A 9,565-nucleotide genomic window follows, 5' to 3' on the forward strand; every position below is an offset into this window, starting at 1 on the left:
TTGAAAGGAAAACTATGAACTACAAAATATATTCTTGTCACTCAGGAAATTCCAAGGGTTTAAAGAGCTCTGTACTAGGAACCCAGGACAAAGAACAGATGTATTTTTATTGTACCTCATAAAAGGATAATAAAATGAAAGCACATACTCAAGATCCAAGTTAAGAAACAAAATGTCCAAGTAGCTTTTATACCTCCAGTGTTTCTTTCTGAATATATTCCCTCTTCCCAGAGGAAACTACTATCTTGAATTTTCTATAGTTTGCTATAGATTTAAGGTTTATCTAGATGTATCCCAACTATATGTGTTGTATCTTTGTCTCTCATTGATTTCAGTATTAATGGAGTTGCACTGCATGGATGCTTGTGTGATTTTTCCCTATCTATGACTGCTTCTAAGAGTAACCCAAATTTATATACTACAGTTCTTCCCTTGTCACTGATGTATTGTATTCTGTTTTAGATACACAGCACACTTGAATTATTCATTATATTCCTTGCTATTCTGAACTGAACTGTTATCAGTGTTCTCAAACATGCAAAAATTCCTTGGCTAATATGCCCAGAGGTAGGGTTATGAACTGAATTTTCTTACCTCAAAATTTGTGTGTTGAAGCCCTAACTTCCGGTACCTCAAAATGTGACTTTATTTGAAGATAAGACCTTCAAGGTTAACTTTAAAGTTAAAATGAGGTGCATATGTGGGGTGCTAATCCAATCTGACTGATGTCCTTAAAAAAAGCAGTTAGGACATACAGAGAGATTCCCAGACACACACACACAGAGGAATGGCCATGTCAACACATCTCAAGTGGGCAGCCTCAGAAGTCAAACCTGCTGGCATCTTGATCTTGGAGTATAGCTTTCAGAATTGTGAGAATATAAAATACCTTTCTATTGTTTAACGTACCCAGTCTGTTATTTTGTCATGGTGGCCCTAGCCAACCCATAGTTAGTATTGCCAGATGGTAGAATTGTGCAACACATGGCTAAATATTGTTGAGATTTTTCTAAAGACGTTGGACCAACTTAGAATTTTATGGTTTAAACATGGTTTGTCCATTCCAAAAACCAGTGTTGAAATTTAATCCCCATTATGAGATACTAAAAGGTGAGACCTGATGAGAATTTTAAGGGGTGATTAGGGCTCTGCTCATGAATGGGCTAATCCTTTCACACAGTTAGTTGACTGATGGATCATCTTGAGGATGGGTTTGATATAAAAGCCAGTTTTGTTTACATCTCACCTTGTGATGTCTTGCACTGCCCCAGGACTCTGCCAATAAGAAGGCATGTGGACCATAGACCTTGGGCCAGAAGTGTGAGGCAAAATGAACCTCTTTCTTTGTAACTTACTCATTCTGTCATATTGTACTATTAGCAACAGAATAGAACAGATGTAGACTTATTCTACATCTTTGCCAAAACCTGGTATTAATAGCCAGTCTGGTGGAAATGAATGAAATCTCATTGTCATTTCAATTGTTCTTTCTTGTTTTTACATCAGTAAAATGCCTTTTCATATCTTTTGTTCCACTTCTCTGTTGTAATGTTTGTTTGTTTTTTTCTTAATGATGCCTTGGAGTTAATGTTAATAAAAGCAAGATTTATTTGTCCTTTAATGGCCTGTCCTCCTTTATGGCTTAAGAAAGTCTTCCCAACCTCTAGAATAAAAAAAAAATGTCTCTCAAATTTTCTCTGAATGTTTTACCCTTTATATCTTTAATATTTTCACATCTTTAATCTACCTAACATTGTTTTTTGTTTGTTTGTTTGTTTGAGTCAGCGTATCGCTATATAGCCCAGGCTGGCCTCGAACTTTCAATCTTCTTGCCTTGGCTTCCTGAGTATTGGGATTACAAGTGAGTACTACCACACCTGCTTTGGAAATTTGGAAATTGATTTTTTTGTGTTGAATTTGAGATAGGTATGCAATTTCATTTTTTCATATATTTTTTCATTATTTATTGAACTCTTTTTCTCATTGGATTGATAGTTCCAACTCTGTCATACCTCAAGTCTGCATGCAGTGTGATTTTTCTTTCTGGCCTCCAGTTTGTTATTATTTTGCATCACATTGTCTTGATTGGGTTCTATAGACGTGTAGTAATTGAACATTTTTATCTTACATGGTAATAAGTGTATAATTATGTAATATGTCATGATCATGAGCCTCTACTGTGAGGGAATAGAGCTAAGTGTGTATTTTGGCATAGGAAATTTGTTTTCTTCAAAGGCCAAAAACAACTCTTTCAAAGAGAACACAAAAATTAAGCCAATGAGGACCTTTAAAAAAGCCATTTCTAATGTAGGACCTGGGCTTTGAGCGTATCTTTGGTGGGGGGCTTAGATGAAAAAAGATAGGCTGTGAGTTGATAATTATTGAAGCTGATTGAGTATGTTAATTAAACTTTTGTCACTGTGACAAAGCACTTTATAGAACAACTTGAAGAAGGATTAATTTTGGCTCACAGTTATAAGGGTTTCATGATTGGTCAGCTCTGTTGTTTCTGGGCTGTGGTGAAACAGAGCATCATGGTGGTAGGGCATGGAGGAATAAACTTGGTCACCTCATGGCAGCCAGGAAGCAGAGAGAATGTCAGCTCTAGTGGGCTCCTCCTTTTCTACTTTCCATCTGGACCCCCATGCCATTGGAGAGTGCAGCCCACATTCAGGGCAGGTCTTTCCCTTGCAGTCACTTGCTGCATGTCAGTTGTCTCTGGAAACACTCACAGACACACAAGAAGTGTTTTACTAAGCTCTGAGGCATCTCTCAACTCAATCAGGTTGACAGTCAAGATTAACTATCACATTGAGTGCATTAATTTTATAGGTTTCAGTGATTTATTTTCTTGATATAGAATGTAACACTTTATTAGGTACTGTATTGGACCATTAATGACTAATTGTCTTGTCTTAGGTTTGTTTTCTTATCTCAGAGAATTCTGTTTCTTCAACAAGGATTAGTGATATGTAATACCTCAGGTAACAGGTATGTAAAGTTGAATTGAAAGTCATACGTTTTTAAATGACTTATTATGAAAGTATTCATACATACACAAAAGGAAAGAATTGTGTAATTCATCCAATAACTCACCATCTTGCTTCAATATTTGGCCAGTCTTGTTTCTATTCCCTCCCCCTGTCCATACATGCATATCCTCCATGCACTCCACTCTAGTTAGCCTGAATTAGTATTTTTTTCAACAAGAATTATTTTGAAGCAAATCTGACATAACATTTCATCTACTATCTAATGGTTTGGATTTTTCTAATTTTTTCAAAAACGTTTTTGTACTTGTTTCTTTGGATTGGGAACTAGCTATATCTGTACATTTCATTTGGTTGGTATTTCTTGTATCTATTACAACCTGTAACAGGAATCCTCTCCCCTTTTTCCTTGAACTGTCAAGGAAATTTCATTTGTTGTGGAGATTGGGTCTTTTGTCTTGTTGAATTACTCATATTTTGTATTAAACTGTTTTCATTCTCATTCTGTCATTTACTCTGTTTCATTATGTATATGTCTTATAGACTGACAGTAATATCTAGATGCTTAACTAGATTGAGGTTTGGTTACTTTTTAGTGTGTTGGGGGTAACAATTATGTGATTGTTTATAAACAACCTGTAACATAATATCATGAGGTGAAAGGCTTTGATGATATTTTTGGAAGTGTCTTAATATGCATACATGAATTAGGTATTATAGCACAATCATATACTTTCCATTAGCTGTATTCTTTTGTAATGCCATCTCCTTTAACCTCCCTAGTTTTACGGATAGAAAAACTAAGACCCAGAGAGTTAAATATTTGCCAAGGCCAAACAGCTAATTAAATAGTAGAAGCAGGGTTTTTTCCTACCCTCCACCTATTTTAAACCTTTGTCTCAATTGTATATACCTATATCTAATGGTATCTTGTCCCCAAAATAGTGAGAAGTAATGAGGTTAACATTTCTGCCTGTCCAACTAGAGATTTTGGGACTGAGAAGTTAAAACATTGTAAAGTTTCAACTCCCTTGAGTGTTTCTATTTTGTACTGCCAGTGAGGTAGCTAAGTCTTGAGTTCAAAGCAGTTGGGCTTAGCTAGAACCTAAGCCTGGAGCCTACTAAATCTAGGATAATAAGAATGCAAGAAAATCTTTATAAACTAAAATAGTTATCATTTTGTTTGTGGTACTTCATTTTTTATTTTAGTATTTTCACTTCCCATTTTAACTTCTACTTGTCTTATGACTATTAATCATAAGTCAATATTAATATGAAGATGAATGATGGGAGAAAATACAGGAAGTAAAAACTCGAGGGGGGTTGCATTCCTGTGCAGCCCACATGAATGAATGTGAAATCAGTTTTGTGGAAAATCTGTAAGCTTGGTTACACTTCACTGCAACATCTTACAGTTTGCTTCAGCTGGTCTGTACAGTGGTTGGCAGCTGCAGGCTCACAGCTTTCTTCTTCAGTGACTTACAGTGAACTGATGGGAATTTACAAAAACAAATATACCTAATATGAGAAATGAATATGATCAAAAACTATTACTTCAATCACTTTCTAACATGATAGAAATGAATTGGCGACAGAGAGAAAAGTAGGTTTCATGAACAACAGTAACTTTGTATGAAGAAAGTTACGGTCACATATCACTTCACTAATATTCAAATGCAGCAGAGAAATAGTATCAAATTAACAATACAAATAAAACTGGGGAACATTTTATTTAATGTGGTGAGTGTGCTGTCTCTTCATAAGTTCATTCTAGTCTGGGGCAATTCCCATATCTGGTACACTTAATCCTCTTTATTTCTTTTATTTCCTTTGTGTTAATATTAAAGTACTGATGACAGTACTATATCTACTTAGCAATGGACAGTCTTATTTCATCCAAAAGAACAATGTGTTTAGTGTTTCATAATCATTTTTAATGTTTATGAAGTAACATAATATTTCATATTCTTGATGCATCAAGTATAACTCCATTTTAGATTCTTAGTTTTGGAAAGCAAATGATCTATATAGATATTTTCCTGGAATGCATCAAGTGGTTTTTTTTTTAGGACGTAATGTTTAAAAGTTTGAGATAGGTTAGAAACCATAAGAAATGAACAAAATATGTGAAACAATGTTTTCCAAGATATCAGACACCAGTCAATGGAACAGTGAACACTGATCAACAGGAAAATGATGTGAGTTCTATGATTGCCTGAGTTTACTGCATTGGGAACATGTGTAGGCCCAGAGAGGGGCGATAGCACAGAAAGGGTGAATACATGCAGCCTGGTGGAATGAATCCCTGAGTGAAGACCAGAGTCTGGTGAAACCATGGCAGCCAGCGAATGCAGCACAGAGTACTAGATAGGAGAGAGCTGCAAATAAATAATTCTAGAGCTCTGGATTGGATCTCCCTTGAGTTTTCAGCTAAATTCTGATCAGTGCCTATATGTGAGGAAAAGGCCACCCCACAGTATGGTAGTAATGGTGGTGTGCTCAGAGAGGATGGGAATAATAGCTGTTCCCACAAGACCAACTGGAAATGTCATCATTCACAGAGCCCTGACTAGTATACACGGAAGACTCTTGCCTTCAACTGAGCACTGTTCCCGTCTTGCCGACAAATGTTTAAAGTAAGACCTGAAAATGTCGAACTTTCCAAGAAAATGTATAGGGTTACTACACTATCCAGTGTTCAGAGATATATTTCACAAATGTACAGCCCCCAATCAAAAGTAACCCAGGACCAGAGCTAAAGGTGTAGCTCAGTGGTACAGCACTTGCCAGAGGCCCTGGGTTCAATCCTCAGCCCCCCACAAAAGACTACAAAGGATGCAAATAAGCAGGAAAATAGAACCCATAAGGAGAAGACAGATGACATGTTAGGATTCACAGACATATTGTTATTCCAAATACTCAAAAGTTAAGTAGGAAGATGGATGGCAAACTGTTAGAGATGAAAACTACACGATGTGAAAATATAAAATACGATAGGTGGAATTAATGGCAAATTAGGCATTACAGAAGAGCATTCATGAGTTTAAGGACAAGAAACTAAAATCAAAATAGATGGTCAGAGAGTTGTGCACAATTTTAAACAGCCTAATATTCCTATAATGGGACAGGGTGGGGTGCACAAAATATGTGAGGAAACAATAGTTAAGAAATTTCCAGATTTGATGGAAACTAAAGCCACAAATCCAAGACCAGTGAGCTCCAAGCACAAGAACCATGGAAAAATCTGCACCAACGCACATCATAGTCAAATTGTTTAACAACAATGATAAAGGTAAAATCGTCTTTAAAATTGAATTGATTTTTATTTCCACCTGTAGGGGGTGCACCATTTCTGGAAGTACTGCTATACCAGATCAATGCAGGGAGTGGATGGAGCAAGCTGCTATTCCATCTCCTATTTCCAAAAATCCATTTAAGGAATGGATACCACACTTGGTCTTAGCCAAAAGGCTGGGAAGCAATAATAAAGATAAAAACTTAAGAGATGGAAGGGGGAAACGCACTGGAAGTGCCTTTGCTTCCAACTTGGAAGCAAACTTACAGGGGTGAACATGACAACAGATTTCTTGTGGCAAACAATTCAACTGAGAGGTATGCAGCAAACATATTTCAAATACTGGGAAAAACAATCTAAAATTCTATGCTCAAAGAAAATATCTTATTATAATTATTAACACATAGTAATTATACATACTAGTGGTTTCACTATGACATTTCCATTCATGTGGATATCGTGATTTAAGAAAACATCTTTGAAAAACAAAGACAAAATGCTTTTCAGAGAACTAACAGAATTCATCACTTGCAGGTCTGTACTAAGAGCAATTGAAAAGAAGTTTCGTCTTTCAGGCAGATGAAAATACACTAGGGATTGGCAAACTATGAGCTACAGCCTGCTATTTCACAAGCTAAGAACGGTTTTTACTTTTTTCAAGAGTTAGTAAAGGAAATAGAAGCAATGGAAGTGTCTATTCATTAATAGATAAACTGGTATACAATGAAACACAAAAACAATATCTCTAATTGTGCTTCTTTCTAAATAATGTTCTCATTCACATATTGCAAAAATCCAGACATATGTACTAGTTAGAGTGATTACTGTCAAAACATGTCTTTTTGAACCTTGGAAAAAATTGCTGAAATAGATGCTTTTAGTTTTAAATAAACACTATTTATCTATGCAATGTTATTACTTAGATGTACTTAGATGTTGTCTTTGGAAATGTTTACCAAAGAATAATTGCTTTTCAACTGGAAAAATAGTTAACCAAATAGTAGTATTACTAAAAACTTTTCACAGTACGAAGTCAACAGAGTGTCTTTGGATACCAGAGTTTTGTTACACTGTATTAGTTGATACTTGTTGAAGCTAGGTACATGAGGGGAGTTCATTATCATTCCTTCTACTTTTGTGCTGACTTGAAGTTTTTCATCATAAAGCATTTTTTAAAATTTGTGTCACTGGGCTGGGGGCATTACTCAAGTTTGCCTAGCGAGCTCAAGGCCCTGTTCAAGCCCCATACCTCCAATATATATATATATATATATATATATATATATATATATATATATATATATCCTAGCAATATATATTTCACTCCTTTAAGTATATCTAATTCAATTTTGTGTGAGGTTATTTTTAAACAACATAATACCCTTTAGTACATACATCTGACAAATTGAGTGTATTATGCAGCTTATTCTCAATAAGCTGGAGTATGAAATCTGTACAGACTTGTGGTAAGTATTGCTGCTAAATGTTCTACAGCATTTGAAAGTAACTGAGCTGGGACTAGGGAATAGCTTAGTGGTAGAGGGTTTGCCTAGCATGTGCAAGGACCTGGGTTTTACATGCACTACTACAAAATAATAATAATGATAATGTGAATGAGCTATTGTCTTGTCACTGTTACTGTGTGCAGTCTTAATTAAGCAAGTTTTAAAGTTGTACATAGCATATACAAACATGTTAAAAGAACATATGTGAGTTGTTTTCTTTCCCACAATATTCTTAAATGATGATAATAAGACTTTATCACTCACAGTGGTGGAATAACTAAGAAATTTGGCTAAGAAGTTGAATATATTATTTTTCTCTTTATCAATAAGTTGTTTGATAAAGGGAAACATTTGTTGTTTCTAATTTTGTTTTTTCTTCAGTGCTGCATATCAAACCCAGGGCCTCACATGCTTAGACAAGTGCTCTACCACTTGGCCACAGCCCCAACTCCCAAATGGCTTTTTAGTTTTGAACATTTTAAACTTATATTCAGGAATATCATTGGCATATTTAATAAACCTACATATTAAATTACCTTCATTATAATCTTTTGTATTTTTTTCCTGTTTAGAATGTAGTTTGAAGTCAAAAGTTGCTATTTAAAGCCAACATTTTTCTTCATATTATCACTTATTTTACATCCCAGTTCAAGCAGCTGGACTTGACCATTATTTCTCATCACCATTTTTATCATTTTTGTTTTTTAAATATGGTTTAGGTACAGTTTGTATTACTTTGATTAAAATATTACAAGTCATACATTCAAAAATCTCAAAATAGATCATGATTTGACACATGAGCTAAATACTTATAACTGATACCTTTATTTTGTCTTGATACTTTTGTCAGTAGTAGATGAAATTCATTCACACATTGTCACGACTAATTGAATTACATTAACCAAAATTTAATTTTACAGCTATTTAGCTTTTTCACTAAAATAATAGTTAAACTGACATCTTACACCAGGAAATCCAATTCAAACATAGCAATCAAAATATCCCGACTAATTCATGTTTCATTTCTCCCATCCTCTTCATGAATCATTTCTCAAAATAATGACTACATCTGGTCATGGTATTTGTGGAAGTGGACACAGTCCTTGCTCAAACTTTGAGTAAACAGCTCTGCTGTTTCCTATTATAAAGAATCATTGGTTTCAATCCACAATTAGCTTTTGGTTGGTAGTGTTTAGAGGTAATGTGGGACTTTCCTTGGTCTCATTTGAGCATGATGAGTCTTTCCATATCTATATGTCAAATATGAGGATACTGCAACTTATTATGTAAGTCATAAAGAAGGTAAGTTGTTTAATACAAGTTAAAACTTCCATTTTAATAATTAGATGCCTGTGTGAGATAACAAGAACTGTGTCAAGCACTTTTCCATGTTTTCTCTGGTTTGCCATAAAGGTTAAAGAGCTTGTCCATGATCATATAATTGTTTAGTGAAAGAGCTAAGAAGAAAATCCTAAGAACTGTAACATATATTCAAGAGCCATTTGCATTATCCCATGATTCAAATCATTTTTCAAGATGATTTAACAGTTGCAATTTCTAATAGTACTTTTTTGGTTTATAATGTTCACATTAAACTAGAAATTATTCAACAACTAATTTCTTATTCATTTTTATTGATATTTCATAATTATATAATTTGTGTATTCAAATGTGATATATATATAATCAATGTGGAATGATTAAATCAATTAACATCTTTTACCTTACTTAGCACACTTTACAATGAGACACTTAAAATTTACTTAGTTATATTA

General features: G+C 34.5%; 1 pseudogene; it reads right to left on the bottom strand.

Annotated features, from left to right (window-relative positions):
• Window positions 1-6,326: 6,326 nt before the first annotated feature.
• On the bottom strand, window positions 6,327-6,473 carry LOC141411085 (U2 spliceosomal RNA; annotated as a pseudogene).
• Between the last annotated feature and the right edge of the window lie 3,092 nt (window positions 6,474-9,565).

Source organism: Castor canadensis, chromosome 9, assembly GCF_047511655.1.
Source record: "Castor canadensis chromosome 9, mCasCan1.hap1v2, whole genome shotgun sequence".
NCBI lineage: Eukaryota > Metazoa > Chordata > Mammalia > Rodentia > Castoridae > Castor > Castor canadensis.